This window comes from Physeter macrocephalus, chromosome 4 (genome assembly GCF_002837175.3).
Source record: "Physeter macrocephalus isolate SW-GA chromosome 4, ASM283717v5, whole genome shotgun sequence".
Classification (NCBI taxonomy): domain Eukaryota; kingdom Metazoa; phylum Chordata; class Mammalia; order Artiodactyla; family Physeteridae; genus Physeter; species Physeter macrocephalus.
Genome location: NC_041217.1, coordinates 97,450,271 through 97,465,712, shown reverse-complemented (window position 1 = coordinate 97,465,712; position 15,442 = coordinate 97,450,271).

The following is a 15,442-nucleotide window of genomic DNA, read 5'->3' as shown; positions in this document are numbered from 1 at the left end:
TTCGTATATTTTGGAGATTAATCCTTTGTCCGTTGTTTCATTTGCAAATATTTTCTCCCATTCTGAGGGTTATCTTTTTGTCTTGTTTATGGTTTCCTTTGCTGTGCAAAAGCTTTTAAGTTTCATTAGGTCCCATTTGCTTATTTTTGTTTTTATTTTCATTACTCTAGGAGGTGGGTCAAAAAAGATCTCTCTGTGGTTTATGTCAAAGAGTGTTTTTCCTATGTTTTCCTCTAAGAGTTTTATAGTGTCTGGTCTTACATTTAAGTCTTTAATTCATTTGGAGTTTCTTTTTGTGTATTGTGTTACGTAGTGTTCTAATTTCATTCTTTTACATGTAGCTGTCCAGTTTTCCCAGCACCACTTATTGAAGAGGCTGTCTTTTCTCCATTGAATATTCTTGCCTCCTTTGTCGTAAATTAGGTGGCCGTGTGTGTGTGGGTTTATCTCTGGGTTTTCTATCCTGTACCATTGATCTATATTTCTGTTTTTGTGCCAGTACCATACTATCTTGATTACTGTAGCTTTGTAGTACAGTTTGAAGTTGGGGAGCCTGATTCCTCCAGCTCCGTTTTTCTTTCTCAAGATTGCTTTGGCTATTTGGGGTCTTTTGAGATTCCATACAAAGTGAAAAATTTTTTGTTCTAATTCTGTGAAAAATGTCGTTGGTAATTTGATAGGGATTGCATTTAACCTGTAGATTGCTTTGGGTAGTATAGTCATTTTCACAATATTGATTCTTCCAACCCAAGAACATGGTATATTTCTCCATCTGTTTATGTCATCTTTCATTTCTTTCATCAGTGTCTTATAGTTTTCTGAGTACAAGTCTTTTGCCTTCTTAGGTAGGTGTATTGCTAGGTATTTTATTCTTTTTGTTGTGATGGTAAATGGGATTGTTTCCTTAATTTCTCTTTCTGATTTTTTGTTGTTAGTGTATAGGAATGCCAGAGATTTCTGTGCATTAATTTTGTTTCCTGAAACCTTGCCAAATTCATTGATTAGCTCTAGTAGTTTTCTGGTGGCATCTTTAGGATTCTCTGTGTATAGTATCATGTCATCAGCAAACAGTGACAGGTTTACTTTTTCTTTCCAATTTGTCTTCCTTTTATTTATTTTTCTTCTCTGATTGCTGTGGCTAGGATTTCCAAAACTATGTTGAATAAGAGTGGTGAGAGTCGACATCCTTGTCTTCTTCCTGATCTTAGTGGAAATGGTTTCAGTTTTTCACCATTGAATATGATGTTTGCTTTGGGTTTGTCATATATGGCCTTTATTATGTTGAGGTAGTTTCCCTCTAAGCTCATTTTCTGGAGAGTTTTTATCATAAATGTGAGTTGAATTCTGTCAAAAGCTTTTTCTGCATCTATTGAGATGATTATATGGTTTTTATTCCTTAGTTTGTTAATATGGTGTGTCACATTGATTGCTTTATGTATATTGAAGAATCCTTGCATCCCTGGGATAAATCCCACTTGATCATGGTGTATGATCCTTTTTATGTGTTATTGGATTCTGTTTGCTAGTATTTTGTTGAGGATTTTTGCATCCATGTTCATCAGTGATTCTGGTTTATAATTTTCTTTTTTTGTGATATATTCTTCTGCTTTTGGTATCAGGGTGATGGTGGCTTGGTAGAATGAGTTTGGGAGTGTTTCTCCCTCTGCAATTTTTTTGGAAGAGTTTGAGAAGGATCGATGTTAGTTCTTCCCTAAATGTTTGGTAGAATTCACCTGTGAAGCCATCTGGTCCTGCACTTTCATTTGTTGAAAGATTTTAAATTACAGTTTCAATTTCAGGGCTTGTGATTGGTCTGTTTTTATTTTCTAATTCTTCCTGGTTCTGTCTTAGAAAATTGTACCTTTCCAGGTATTTGTCCATTTCTTCGTGGTTGTCCATTTTATTGGCAATAGGTGTTTGTAAGTAATCTCATAATCCTTTGTATTTCTGCGGTGTCAGTTGTGATTTCTCCTCTTTCATGTCTAGTTTTATTGATTTGCATCCTCTCCCTTTTTTTCTTGTTGAGTCTGTCTAAGGGTTTATCAATTTTGTTTATCTTCTCAGTGAACCAGCTTTTAGTTTTTTTGATCTTTGCTGTTGTTTTCTTCGTTTCTATTTCTTTTATTTCTGCTCTGATCTTTATGATATCTTTCCTTCTAATGACTTTGGGTTTTCTTTGTTCTTCTTTCTCTAGTTTCTTTAGGTGTAGGGTTAGATTGTTTATTTGACATTTTTCTTGTTTCTTTAGGTGAGATTGAATTGCTATAAACTTCCCTCTAAGAACTGCTTTTGCTGCACTCCATAGGTTTTGGGTCATTGTGTTTTTGTTGTCATTTGTTTCTATGTATTTTTAAATTTCTCCTTTGATTTCTTCAGTGATCTCTTGGATATTTAGTAGCACACCGTTTAGCCTCCATGTATTTGTGTTTTTTACAGGTTTTTTCCTGTAACTGATTTCCAGTCTCATAGCATTGTGGTCAGAAAAGATGCTCGATACGATTTCAATTTTCTTAACTTTTCCAAGGCTTGATTTGTGACCCAGGATGTGATCTGTCCTGGAGAATGTTCCATGTGCACTTGAGAAGAAAGTGTATTCTGCTGCTTTCAGGTGGAATGTTCTATAAATATCAATTAAATCTATCCGGTCTATTGTGTCATTTAAAACTTGTGTTTCCTTATTTATTTCCTGTTTGGATGATCTGTCCATGGTGTAATTGGGGTGTTAAAGTCCCCCACTGTTATTGTGTTACTGTCGATTTCCCCTTTTATGGCTGGTAGCACTTTCCTTATATATTGAGGTGCACCTATGTTGGGTGCATATATATTTACAATTGTTATGTCTTCTTCTTGGGTTGATCCCTTGATCATTATGTAGTGTCCTTCCTTATCTCTTGTAACAGTCTTTCTTTTAAAGTCTATTTTATCTGATATGAGTATTGCTACTCCAGCTTTCTTTTGATTTCCATTTGCATGGAATATCTTTCTCCATCCCTTCACTTTCAATCTGTATTTGTCCCTAGGTCCGAAATGGGTCTCTTGTAGACAGCATATATATCGGTCTTGCTTTTGTATCCATTCAGCCAGTCTGTGTCTTTTGGTTGGAGCATTGAATCCATTCACATTTAAGGTAATTATCAATTATATATGGTCCTATTACCATTTTCTTAATTGTTTTGGGTTTGTTTTTGTGGGTCTTTTTCTCCTCTTGTGTTTCCCACCCTGAGAATTTTCTTTAGCATTTGTTGTAAAGCTGGTTGGGTGGTGCTGAATTCTCGTAGCTTTTGTTTGTCTGTAAAGCGTTTGATTTCTCCATTGAATCTGAATGAGATTCTTGCTGGGTAGAGTAATCTTCATTGTAGTTTTGTTCTCTTTCATCACTTTAAGTATATCCTGCCACTCCCTTCTGGCCTGCAGAGTTTCTGCTGAAAAGTCAGCTGATAACCTTATGGGGTTTCCTTTGTATGTTATTTGTTGTTTTTCCCTTGCTGCTTTTAACATTGTTTCTTTGAATTTAATTGTTGTTAGTTTGATTAATATGGGTCTTGGTGTGTTTCTCCTAGGGTTTTTCCTGTATGGGACTCTTTGTGCTTCCTGGACTTGGGCGACTATTTCCTCTCCCATCTTAGGGAAGTTTTCGACTATAATCTCTTCAAATATTTTCTCAGACCCTTTCTTTTTCTCTTCTTCTTCTGGGACCCCTATAATTCAAATGTTGGTGCGTTTAGTGTTGTCCCAGAGGTCTCAGAGACTGTACTCAATTCTTTTCATTCTTTTTTCTTTATTCTGCTCCTCGGCAGGTATTTCCACCATTCTGTCTTCCAGCTCACTTATTCGTTCTTCTGCCTCAGTTATTCTGTTACTGATTCTTTCTAGTGTATTTTTCATTTCAGTTATTGTGTTGTTCCTTCTCTGTTTGTTTGTTCTTCAGTTCTTCTAGATCTTTGGTAAACATTTCTTGTATTTTCTCAATCCATGCCTCCATTCTATTTCCGAGATTCTGGATCATCTTTACTATCATTACTCTGAATTCTTTTTCATGTAGATTGTCTATTTCTTCTTCATTTATTTGGTCTCATTGGTTTTTATGTTGCTCCTTCATCTGTGATACATCTTTTTCTGCTTTTTTTTTTTGATGAGTGGGATTATTTTCCTGTCTTTCTGGTTGTTTGGCCTGAGGCTTTCATCACTGGAGTTTGTAGGCTGTTGCGTAGAGCTGGGTCTTGGTGCCGAGATGAGGACCTCTGGGAGACCTCACTCTGGTGAATATTCCCTGGGGTCTGAGGTTCTCTGTTAGTCCAGTGGTTCGGACTCAGGGCTCCCACCACAGGAGCTTCAGCCTTACCCCTGGCTTGTGAACCAAGACCCCACATGGTACGTGGAGTGGCAAAAAAAAAAAAAAAAAAGGGGGAGAACAATAGCAAAGTAAAAAATAAAATTAGATTAGGAAACTAAGAGATATGTTAGAAAAAAATAAAAATAAAAATATAGATGAAACAACAACCAGAAGGTAAAACAGATCCACAGTAGTGAAAAAGAGGAGAAAAAAAAATGTGGAAAAGTCCTTGGCTGTGGAGGGTGGGGCCTAGCAGGGGCTAGGTTTGGGTGGTGGGTAGGGCCTATGCTTAGGACCCACAGGACTGGAAAAGGCCCTGGGGGATGTGGGGGTGGGGCTTAGGCTCAATGGAACAGAGTGAGCCCACACGTGTCCCCCACTTCTGGTCTCAGGGGGTGGGGGACCCCACCTGGGAGCCCAGCAGGCTTCCTGGGCTCCTCCGGTCCTGGAAGGCCCCTCCTGCCTGCCTCTCCTGTTCTTCCCCCGGCCTTCCTCCTATGCCCCCAGGACCCACACGGCCCAGAGGGGGCCTCTGAGGGCATAGGACCTCGCCCAAGAGCTGGGCAGACTTCTCTGGCCGATTGGGCAGGGGATACGCTGGGTGTGCTCCACCTGGATCCCAGGCCCCCATGGTCCCTCCAGGCATGGGAACCCCTCCCCACCAGCCACCCCTCAGGGGCACCGGTCCTGTCTGGTCTCCTCCCACAGTCCCTCCACATCCTCCCAGTTGGCTTGTGGGTTCCTTCCATCATCTAGGGTGTCAAGATCCTACACCAGTGTCCTGCAGGAGCCCCAGTTGTGGGGAGACAGGAACTCCGCGTCTTCCCATGCCTCCATCTTGACTCTGTCCCCCGCCCCGAGTAACTATTTCTATAGAGTGGTATCTCAGAGTCTCAGATAAGATAATATTTAGGCAGAGAACTGCAGAAAGTAATGGAGCAAGTGACCTGACCGTCTGTGTGGCTGGAGTTGGGAGTGAAGGAGAATATTAAAGACAGAGAAAACAGCAAGTTAAAAGCTCCTGAGCTTGCAGTTGTGGAGCAGGAAAAAAAAAAGGCCAATGAGGCAGAAGCAAAGTGAGTGAGAAGGAGTAGGAGATACAGTCAGAGATGAATGAGGATGGTGGAGGGTGTTGCCCATGATTTAGAGCCTTGTAGGCCATGGGAAGGATTTGGCTTCTCTGAGTATGATGGGAATTATTGCAAGAATTTGAGCAGAGAGGAGACACAACTGGTTTAAGGTTTAATAGTTTCATTTTGGCTGCTATGCTGAGAATATATTCTAGGTTGGCAGTGGTAGAAGGAGAAAGACTGTTCAAGAGGCACTGTAAAAACCAGGCTGGGAATGGTAGTAGCTTAAGGTAAGGTAATACAAAAAAGTGAAGAGAAATAGTTGCATTCTGGATTTATTTAAAAAATATGTCCAAAAGGACTTGATGACAGATAGTGTGTAGGATATTTGAGACAGGAAGAAGTTGAAGGTGATCTCAATAGTTTTTCTTCTAAGCAGTTGAAAGAATGGCATTGTCATTTCATGATATGTGGAAAGTTTAAGTGTGGAAGGAAAATCAAAAATTGATTTTGGACACATTATATTTGAAATATGAATTATACTTTTCTGAGGTATTCAGTAGACTGTTGGATGCATGAGTCTAGAATTCAAGAGGAAGGTCCTAGCTAGATTATTAAACTTGAAAGTGGTCAATATTTAGATGGTTTTCTAATCTATAAACCTGAATGCTCAGCTAGAGATTAGTAAGGTTAGGGAGGAAAATGATTTGGAAGGCTGAGCCACTAGGTAATGCCAACATTTAGAGGTCGGGCCATAGAAATCAGCAAAGGAGAGAGAGAATCATTAGTCAATGACTGAGGAGGAAAACAAAGAGAGAACTGTCTTCCAAAAGCCTAGTGAAGAATGTTTTTCAGTAAGGATGGAGTGACATAGTAAGAGCAATGCAAAATAAAACTACTATTTCTCATCACTTGTATTGGGTGGTGACTTAGTAATATCTATAAAAATTACAAATGCATGTATCTTTCAACCCAATACTCCCATTTTCAGGAACTTAAACTATATATATAACAGAGTAATGTGGAATTATGTATGAATAATAAAGTATGAATACTGAGTATTCAAGGAAACATTTTATGTTATAGCAAAAGATTCATGTATAATAGGCTGGCTGTGTAACTGACAGTACATCTCCATGGTGGAATATTTTGCAGTTCTCGAAAAGAATGAGGAAGTTCTCTATGTAACTAGTATGAAAAGATTCCATGTTATATTATCAATATTAAGTAAAAGTATATATAGCATACTATCTTATCTATAGTAAAGGGAGGAAGTAATAAAACCCACAGTTGTTGTATGTGCATAAACATTGGAAATGTATACAAGAAAATAGTAAAAGTGTTTACTATATGGTGGGCAGATATGGAAGCATATGGATAGGAATGAGGATGGGAGTGAGTGTTGTAAATATATACTAAATAAAATCATTTTGATAGCGACTTCTCTGGTGGTCCAGCAGTTAAGACTCTTCACTCCCAATGTAGGGGGCCCAGGTTCGATCCCTGGTCAGGGAACTAGATCCTGCATGCTGCAACTAAGAGCCCTCATGGCGCAACTAAAAGATTCCCGCATATGGCAACTAAAGATCCCACACACCGCAACTAAAGATCCCGCGTGCTGCAACGAAGACCTAGTGCAGCCAAATAAATAAATAAATAATTTAATTTTAACAAATGATTTTGATATTTGAATCACATATTTTTAAAAGGGAGGAGAAGGAGAGAGATCAGCTTTTTCAAATGCTGCTAATGGGTTGCTGAGGTAAGCTCTGAAATAAATTGACCATCATATTTGGTAAAGGAGACACGTCAATAAAGAAAATACCTTCTAGAAGCTGTGTTGAAAAGGGGAAGCGAGATACGGAATCTTAGCTAGAAGAGGATATGAGGAAAGAATGTTATTAGGTTTATCTAGTGATGAGAGTAATAGATCAGAAAGGAAAATATTGATGATGCTTAGAGAGAGAGAGAATTGTTGGCGTGGGTAAAAGACCTACCAGTGATGGCATTCCTTTTGAATTTTCATTTTCATGCTTCAGACTAATATCAAGCTATCCTCTCAACAGAAATGTTTATCACCTTCCTTCATTTTCTTACATCTCTGCCCCTTTAAACTGTTTCCCCGTTTGCCACTGCAGAAGAACAAATAGATTAGATTAGAATTTTTAGAGATCTAAAATACCCACTTTATGTGGATATCTAATTTAATCCTCAGAACCATCCTGTGAACTTCATATTGCTATTCCCATTTTACAGAGAAGGAAATTGATATTCAGGTTAACCTGCCCATGCTTGTACAGTGGATAAGTAGCACATTCTAGATTCAAATGTCAGCTCTTTATGAATCTAGAGGGTTTTTGTTTTGTTTATTGTTTTTCCATGTTGTAATGACTTCCATGGATATTCTGAAAAGGCTTCAAAGAACCAGCGTGTTACTACAAGCAATAATAAAATTTTCTTCTATTTGTTCATTCAACAAATAGTTATTGAGCACCTATCTTGCATTAGGCACTTAACTAGGTATGGAAATAAAGGGATGAATGGGATGGATATGAATTCTGGCCTCATGATGCCTGTAATCTTTTGAAGAAAAGAGATTTAGGAAATCATTATGATTACAAGAGGTGTTACATAGCAAAAGGCTATCTGTGAGTAGAAACAAAGTTCTATACTGAGAGAATGAGCTATAATAAAAGAGCTGTGGGCTATAAATAAAATAATAGGATAAACCTTTTTATTCATTCACATGTTATTTGGTCAATATAATTATAAATAATAATAGTAAACTGTCATTGAAGAGAATGTCAAGAACCACAGAATAAAATATCCTTTAAGTGTCATATATTAGAGCTTAAAAAAATCAATATTTTATGATACTAAATATGTAGTAAAAGCAATTTACCTTTTTCTTAATTTGACTCTTATTCTTAAATAAAGTCACTCACAGTTTTAGGAAACTTGAAAATAAAACTCAAACGTCTGTAAGTTTTTCTTTGGTGATCTCTTAAGGGTTTCATGAAAGAATTATAAATATTATCTTTCATCTTTGAAACCATGTTCTTTGGTCCTCTAGAGGAAATGGTGTGGGAATAAATAATACATTTGTAAACTCAGGATAGAATATAATCTTGACTTTATTGATAAGAATTGACATACACAAAATAGCTAATAAAGTACAAATCACAGTGCCAATGTGCAGGAGGAATGGGGAGAGACACAAGACTAAGGGAGACACAATAAAAAAGAAAAGTACATGATATAACTCCCTCAATATTTTAGAACAGATGTCATCACATGCAGAAAGTTTTCAGCATTTTTATGTTTCTGATTCTGTACTTTGTTTCAAAGTCATGAGAACTATAAAGAGTAACAGTGTTTACTTTTTATGAATTTTTCTTTCTAAAGATATGATGCACAATAACCAAATTTTCTTCCTTTACATTTTCGTCAAAAACTGGAAGAATATTTTCTGAATTAGCCTTGAGATGGATGCTATTGTGCAGTTTCACTAAAATACCCAGATACTTTGATATTATGTGCACATCTGTTAGTTCAAGAAGAGCAAGAGAAAGCTTTGGGTGTTGTCCATGTATGGAAAGTAGTTATAACTTCCTTCATTCACTTTCTCCCACCTTCCAATATGGCATTTAGTAGCTTGAACATTCTTCAATGGTTCCTTTTCATTTCTGGATAGAGGATCCACCCATGAAAACGTACAATATATGTCATGTCATCTGATTCCTGCCGTCTTCCAAACTTACTTATCTCCTGTGCTCATTACTTTCTAAATGCTCTCCCATTCCCAGAATTCCCATGCTGTTTCTCACAGTTTTACATTCATGCAATACTTAAAATGCTATCCTGCCTGCTTTTTGCCTGATGAACCCTTACTTGCTTGTCAAGACTCAGATCAAATGGTCACCTCTTCTGGGATGGCTTCCCTCACCTCTCCAAGTGGAGTTAATCACCTCTGCTTTTCTGCTCCCATCTTGTATTTCTTTGCTCTTTGTTAGTGATTTACTTGTTTAATAGTTCCATTTCCAGATTGGTAGTTCTGGGAAGGCAGGTTCCAGTCATCTTAGTATCACTGTCCAGAGCCTGCTCTATATTTGTTGTTTAAAAAATATATGTTTAATAAGTCTTTTGAGGGTACAGCGGGTGGAGGTGAATATCAGAGAATAAAAAGTAGGCCCTAGGGCTGCTAGCTTTGAACCTGTCTCATGGGGATTTGCGGCTACTGGTGGGTGGGGGAAAGAGTCAGATCATGCAGATGAGCTGGGAAAAAAAGGGCACCCGGAGTTGGACAAATTTTGAAAGAGTTGCAGTTTATATATTTCCAACATTTATTCCTAAAGGGCACTGCTTCAAGAGTGTTTCATTGGAGTGTGGTTTTAATAAAGTCTAGAGCCATTTGCTTGTCCTCAAGATGTTCTTTGTAACTCTAAGGCTATATCTAAATTAAAGCTAATGACCAAACAGATTTTTTTCTCTGTTAATGTCTAGCAGGAAAGAACCATTAGAAAATTTGTGAATTAGAGTCTGTTTATTGAGAAGAATCATCATGTATTCCCTTAAGCAATTCCCTATCTTAAAAGTAAGTATAACTGATATGTTCAGTGAGCAAGACTCATGGAATGAATGTAATCAAAAGCAACTTTATTTTGTCTCCCACTAATAAAATTTATTCAGTGGGGAGAAGTTCCTCCTCTGATCCTGGATAAAAAGTCTTGCAGTCCAAAGATTTTCTATTCACTCCTAGGTAATAAAAAGCCCTGCAGCCACTTTAAGTCACAAACACAGTCTCCTTGAATAATTAGAAATCCCTAGGGCCCCCTGTAATAATCAGAGCTTCAAACTTTATTCATGGTTAGAGGGACGCCTTGTCCTCACAAGGGCTCGTTGCAGACCAGCACTTCGACTTCTTTCTTACTTGCTTCTCCCTCACTAATGGTAATATTTGTTGCTGCTAGAGTTGAAGTTCTGGAAGGAAAGGTCAGAAAGAGGCCAAGAAGGTCTTATTTGGCTGACACTGCCATAAGGTGGCATTGGGGGTTTCAATCTTGTTCTTCCTCTCATGGGCTCTTTGTTAGGTTCTTCAGAGAAGCCCACTGGGAGCCTCTCACCATGCCTCCTAAAGTGTGGATAATTTGGGACTAGATGTTGCATTCTCTTCTGCACTCATCAGCCCCTCATGGGTCTACCCCAGTTGGGGTTACCTTGCCCCTCTTGACAGTCCTTTTCAGCCATATTTTCACAGGCTCCAGGCTGGCTCTTGCTCACCTGGACCACAGTTATGAATCCTTGCCCTCATAAACAGTAGAATGGAGCCACACTGGTGTAGCCCATTTTGATCTCTTTCACTACTTGCCACCTCAGATTGATAGCAGAGCCTCTTTCCTTGAGATTCCTAAGGGATATATCGGATAACTATCCACCATGCCTCCTAAACTCCTGCTGATACATACCAGAGCACACATTTTAGCCCTTCTCTTCAAGCTTAATCTAAAGGGAATGCATCTTCTACCCCCAGTCCCCCTCAGCACATTGATGCCTGTCTCCAAAGAATGACCCTCCTCATAAATCTTATTTCAGTCTTCAAAAACATTACCATTTTACATACTTGGTGGGAGTAAAGGGTTTTCAAGAGTCTTGTAACTACTTTTCAAACATTCCTTTTTAAATTCTGCATATAGCCTGGCAGTTTCTTTGGAATACATCCCTTAGGGTATCTTGGTGTCTAAGATGAAACTTCCGAATTAAAGTCCTGTTACTCAAATAAATATTCACAAAACAGTAATAAGTAGACATTTGAATGTATTAGTCTTCACTGATAGGCATTATTGACTTGTACATATGAATTTAGGGTTAGTGATCTGTAGAGAGACCCCTAAGTAACAAATAAATTAATTGTTCTTTATGCCCTTGATGTAGATCTTATCTTGATACCCTCACAGGCCTAGTGAGTGAAGAGGTGAACAAGAGAATCTTTTTAATTGTTCTTCAAAAATTCTGTAGCTAGTAAATCAAGTGGTTTCCAAAATACAACATATGTGTTATTTGGATTGGGAAGGCATTTTCTCATAGAAAGAACATAGTAAGTAGTTCAAGATAAGTGTCTGATGAATGAATTAAACAATGATCAGGTATCTAGGCTATCTCTAAGGAATTCAATTATGTCCCTAAAAGTACTAGCCTGTAATCTGAATGCTAAGAACAGAGTGACATATGGTTTTGATAGAAGAAGAATAGTTTTTTTTCCTCTCTTAGACTGAGTTGGACAAAGTGTTTAGCCAGTTTGGCTTTGGTATACTTTAACCTCCTTTTGTTTGGATACCTTTCTCCTGTCTCCTTGTGCTCAGCCACCTATTTACCCAGTATACTAATAGTTTTCTAAATCCCAAGCCCAGCCTTCTTTTCAGAGTTTTCTACATTCCTAATTCACCTCCCCTTTTCATTAACACAGTTCACATCAGCACCACTCACTCTGATCTAAGTTGGAGATAGCAGAAAGTGTTATGATTGAATTAATTCACACTAATGTTTGGATGGCTGGAAATAGTTTAAATAGTTTATCCATGCCGGAAATCCAATATTTGCATCTTAAAAAAGAGGTTTATTAATCCAAATTAATTTAATCTGTGAAGGAATGAGTATCTTGCATAGGGCCTTGGATATGTTAAGCTTTCAATATTATTTGTTGAATGAATGGATGAATGTTGGGCTTTCAGGCAGTATAAAACAGTGTAGTGAACATTTTGTGCAATTTAGGGAAGATATTTTTAGGTAGGGGTGGCATCTTTATAGACTTACCAGCTCTACCTTCAGGGTCAGTTCCTTAGACTGTTTTGCTTTTCAAAGTTCTAAAGGTAAAACCCATAGAGTATTTAAAAATCTAAATATTTTTACAACTCACACATGGAAGTAGAAAACAAAGGCAGTGGGAGATTGGGGAGTTGGGATTGGGTCGGGAATTGTAATGGCAATTGTTAGTCCAGATTTGTAAAACTGAGGGACTCTGAACTGAAATACGATATGAGTAGAGTGTAAAAATTAGATTTGACTTCATGTTTATTTAGCTTTTTTGGTGTAAATTATCTGTATCCTTTTATCAAGACTATGTAACATGAGCTCCTTGGTTTCTTTCACAGCTATTTTGCTTCTCTAAATAACCCAAACTGTGACAGAGACTGGACTCAATGAGGGAAAGAGAGAAAAAAAAAAAAAAAAAGGAAAGAAATTTGCCTTGTGTCCCAGCAGTCACAGTCAGTATATGAAGAGGAGGCTGATGAACTTGCTTGAGCTACACCCTAGGTTGTGAGTCAGGGCTGGTGCCTTTGAACTGCTTCACTCTGCCCAGACGCTAGGTAATCTGGACTGAGAAACAATGAAAAAGGCAATATTGAATAACATATACTAATAAAGTACCTGAAGTTACTATATATTCAATGCCAGGTAAAATAACCCTTCACTACCATAAAGAGCAGTGGGTATAGCTAAACTTTTCCAAATAAATACTAATGTAAAACATCAGGAGGAAAAATGGCCCCACAAACTAAATATGTGTTTCACATTAGTGAAATAATGCTATGGGGTTTGAAAAAAGGGGGAGGGGAGGAGGAATCACCAGTATGCAAATAATTAGAAGCTAATTGGATTTCCTAGAGGAGTAGAGTTGAGAACCCACTGGTTGTTTAAAGAGCAATGAATTCTGAGCTCTTACAACTGCGTGTTGAAGAAGATCCTCCATGCACTTAAAGAGGTCATGGTGCCTTTTAATGCGACTATAGGAATACTGCTAAAAACACTGCACAGATAGTAATCTTTAAGCCTCAGATGAGCCAGAGTCAGCTTTGCAATGCTGCCTGCAGAAAGAAAGATCTCATTTGTGAAAATAACCACTCTGTTTTCATATTGCCAGACATCTGCTCCTGGCTAAGAACAACATGAAAGGGAATTTTTTTCTGGTAGGGCTCTGTCCTTCTGCAAAGGAAGACATTCTTTTGAAATAATTGACCATCTCAACAGAATGGCCTATATCCGTATCTGCAAATTAATCTAATCAGGGCCTCCCCCTTGGGTTAAAATTTACACTTAACTCTCCTGGATGCCTAATGGCATTCTTGTCCTTACACTTTATGCCAGGGTCAGCGACGACAAAGAAAAGGTGCAAAATATTTGGCAATACAAAAAATACAATGTCCTAGAAGAAAGTAAGGAAATACACATTCAGTGGGCACCTATGGTTTGCATTTATCAGGCGTGCTACTCTCCTATATATACCTTTGTAACAACCTTTTTTTTTTTTAACATCTTTATTGGAGTATAAATACTTTACAATGTTGTGTTAGTTGCTGTGCAACAAAGTAAATCAGCTATATGTATACATATATCCCCATATGCCCTCCCTCTTGAGCCTCCCTCCCACCCTCCCTATCCAACCCCTTTAGGTGGTCACAAGCACCGAGCTGATCTCCCTGTGCTATGCAGCAGCTTCCCATGAGCCATCCATTTTACATTTGGTAGTGATATATGTCAATGCTACTCTTCATCCCAGCTTCTCCTTCCCCCTGGTGCCCTCAAGTCCTTTCTCTAGGTCTGTGTCTTTATTCCTGCCCTGCCACTAGGTTCATCAGTACTGCTTTTTTAAATTCCATGTATATGCATTAGCATATGTTATTAGTTTTTCTCTTTCTGACTTACTTCACTCTGTATCACAGACTCTAGGTCCATCTACCTCACTGCAGATAACTCAACTTCGTTTCTTTTAATGGCTGAGTAATATTCCATTGTATATATGTGCCACATCTTCTTTATCCATTCATCTGTTGATGGACATTTAGGTTGCTTCCATGTCCTGGCTATTGTAAATAGTGCTGCAGTGAACACTGGGGGCATGTGTCTTTTTGAATTATGGTTTTCTCAGGGTATATGCCCGGTAGTGGGATTGCTGGGTCATATGGTAGTTCTATTTTTAGCTTTTTAAGGAACCTCCAGACTGTTCTCCATAGTGGCTGTATCAATTTACATTCCCACCAACAGTGCAAGAGGGTTCCCTTTTCTCCACACCCTCCCCAGCATTTATTATGTGTAGATTTTTTGATGATGGCGATTCTGACCAGCGTGAGCTGATACATCATTGTGGTTTTGATTTGCATTTCTCTAATGATTAGTGATGTTGAGCATCTTTTCATGTATTTGTTGGCCATCTGTATGTCTTCTTTGGAGAAATGTCTATTTAGGTCTTCTGCCCATTTTTGGATTGGGTTGTTTGTTTTTGTGAGATTGAGCTGCATGAGCTGCTTGTATATTTTGGAGATTAATCCTTTGTCAGTTGCTTCATTTACAAATATTTTCTCCCATTCTGAGGGTTGTCTTTTCATCTTGTTTATGGTTTCCTTTGCTCTGCAAAAGCTTTTAAGTTTCATTAGGTCATATTTGTTTATTTTTGTTTTTATTTCCCTTACTCTAGGAGATGAGTCAAAAAGGATCTTGCTGTGATTTATATCAAAGAGTGTTCTCCCTATGTTTCCCTCTAAGAGTTTTATAGTGTCTGGCCTTACATTTAGGTCTTTAATCCATTTTGAGTTTCTTTTTGTGTATGGTCTTAGGGTGTGTTCTAATTTCATTATTTTATATGTAGCTGTCCATTTTCCCCAGCCCCACTTATTGAAGAGGCTGCCTTTTCTCCATTGTATATTCTTGCTTCCTTTGTCAAAGATCAGGTGACCATATGTGTGTGGGTTTATCTCTGGGCTTTCTATCCTGTTCCATTGATCTATATTTCTGTTTTTATGCCAGTACCATACTGTCTTAATTACTGTAGCTTTGTAGTATAGTCTGAAGTCAAGGAGTCTGATTCCTCCAGCTCCGTTTTTCTTTCTTAAAATTGCTTTGGCTATATGGCGTCTTTTGTGTTTCCATACAAATTGTAAAATTTCTTGTTCTAGTTCTGTGAAAAATGCCATTGGTAATTTGATAGGGATTGCATTTAACCTGTAGATTGCTTTGGGTAGTCGAGTCATTTTCACAATATTGATTC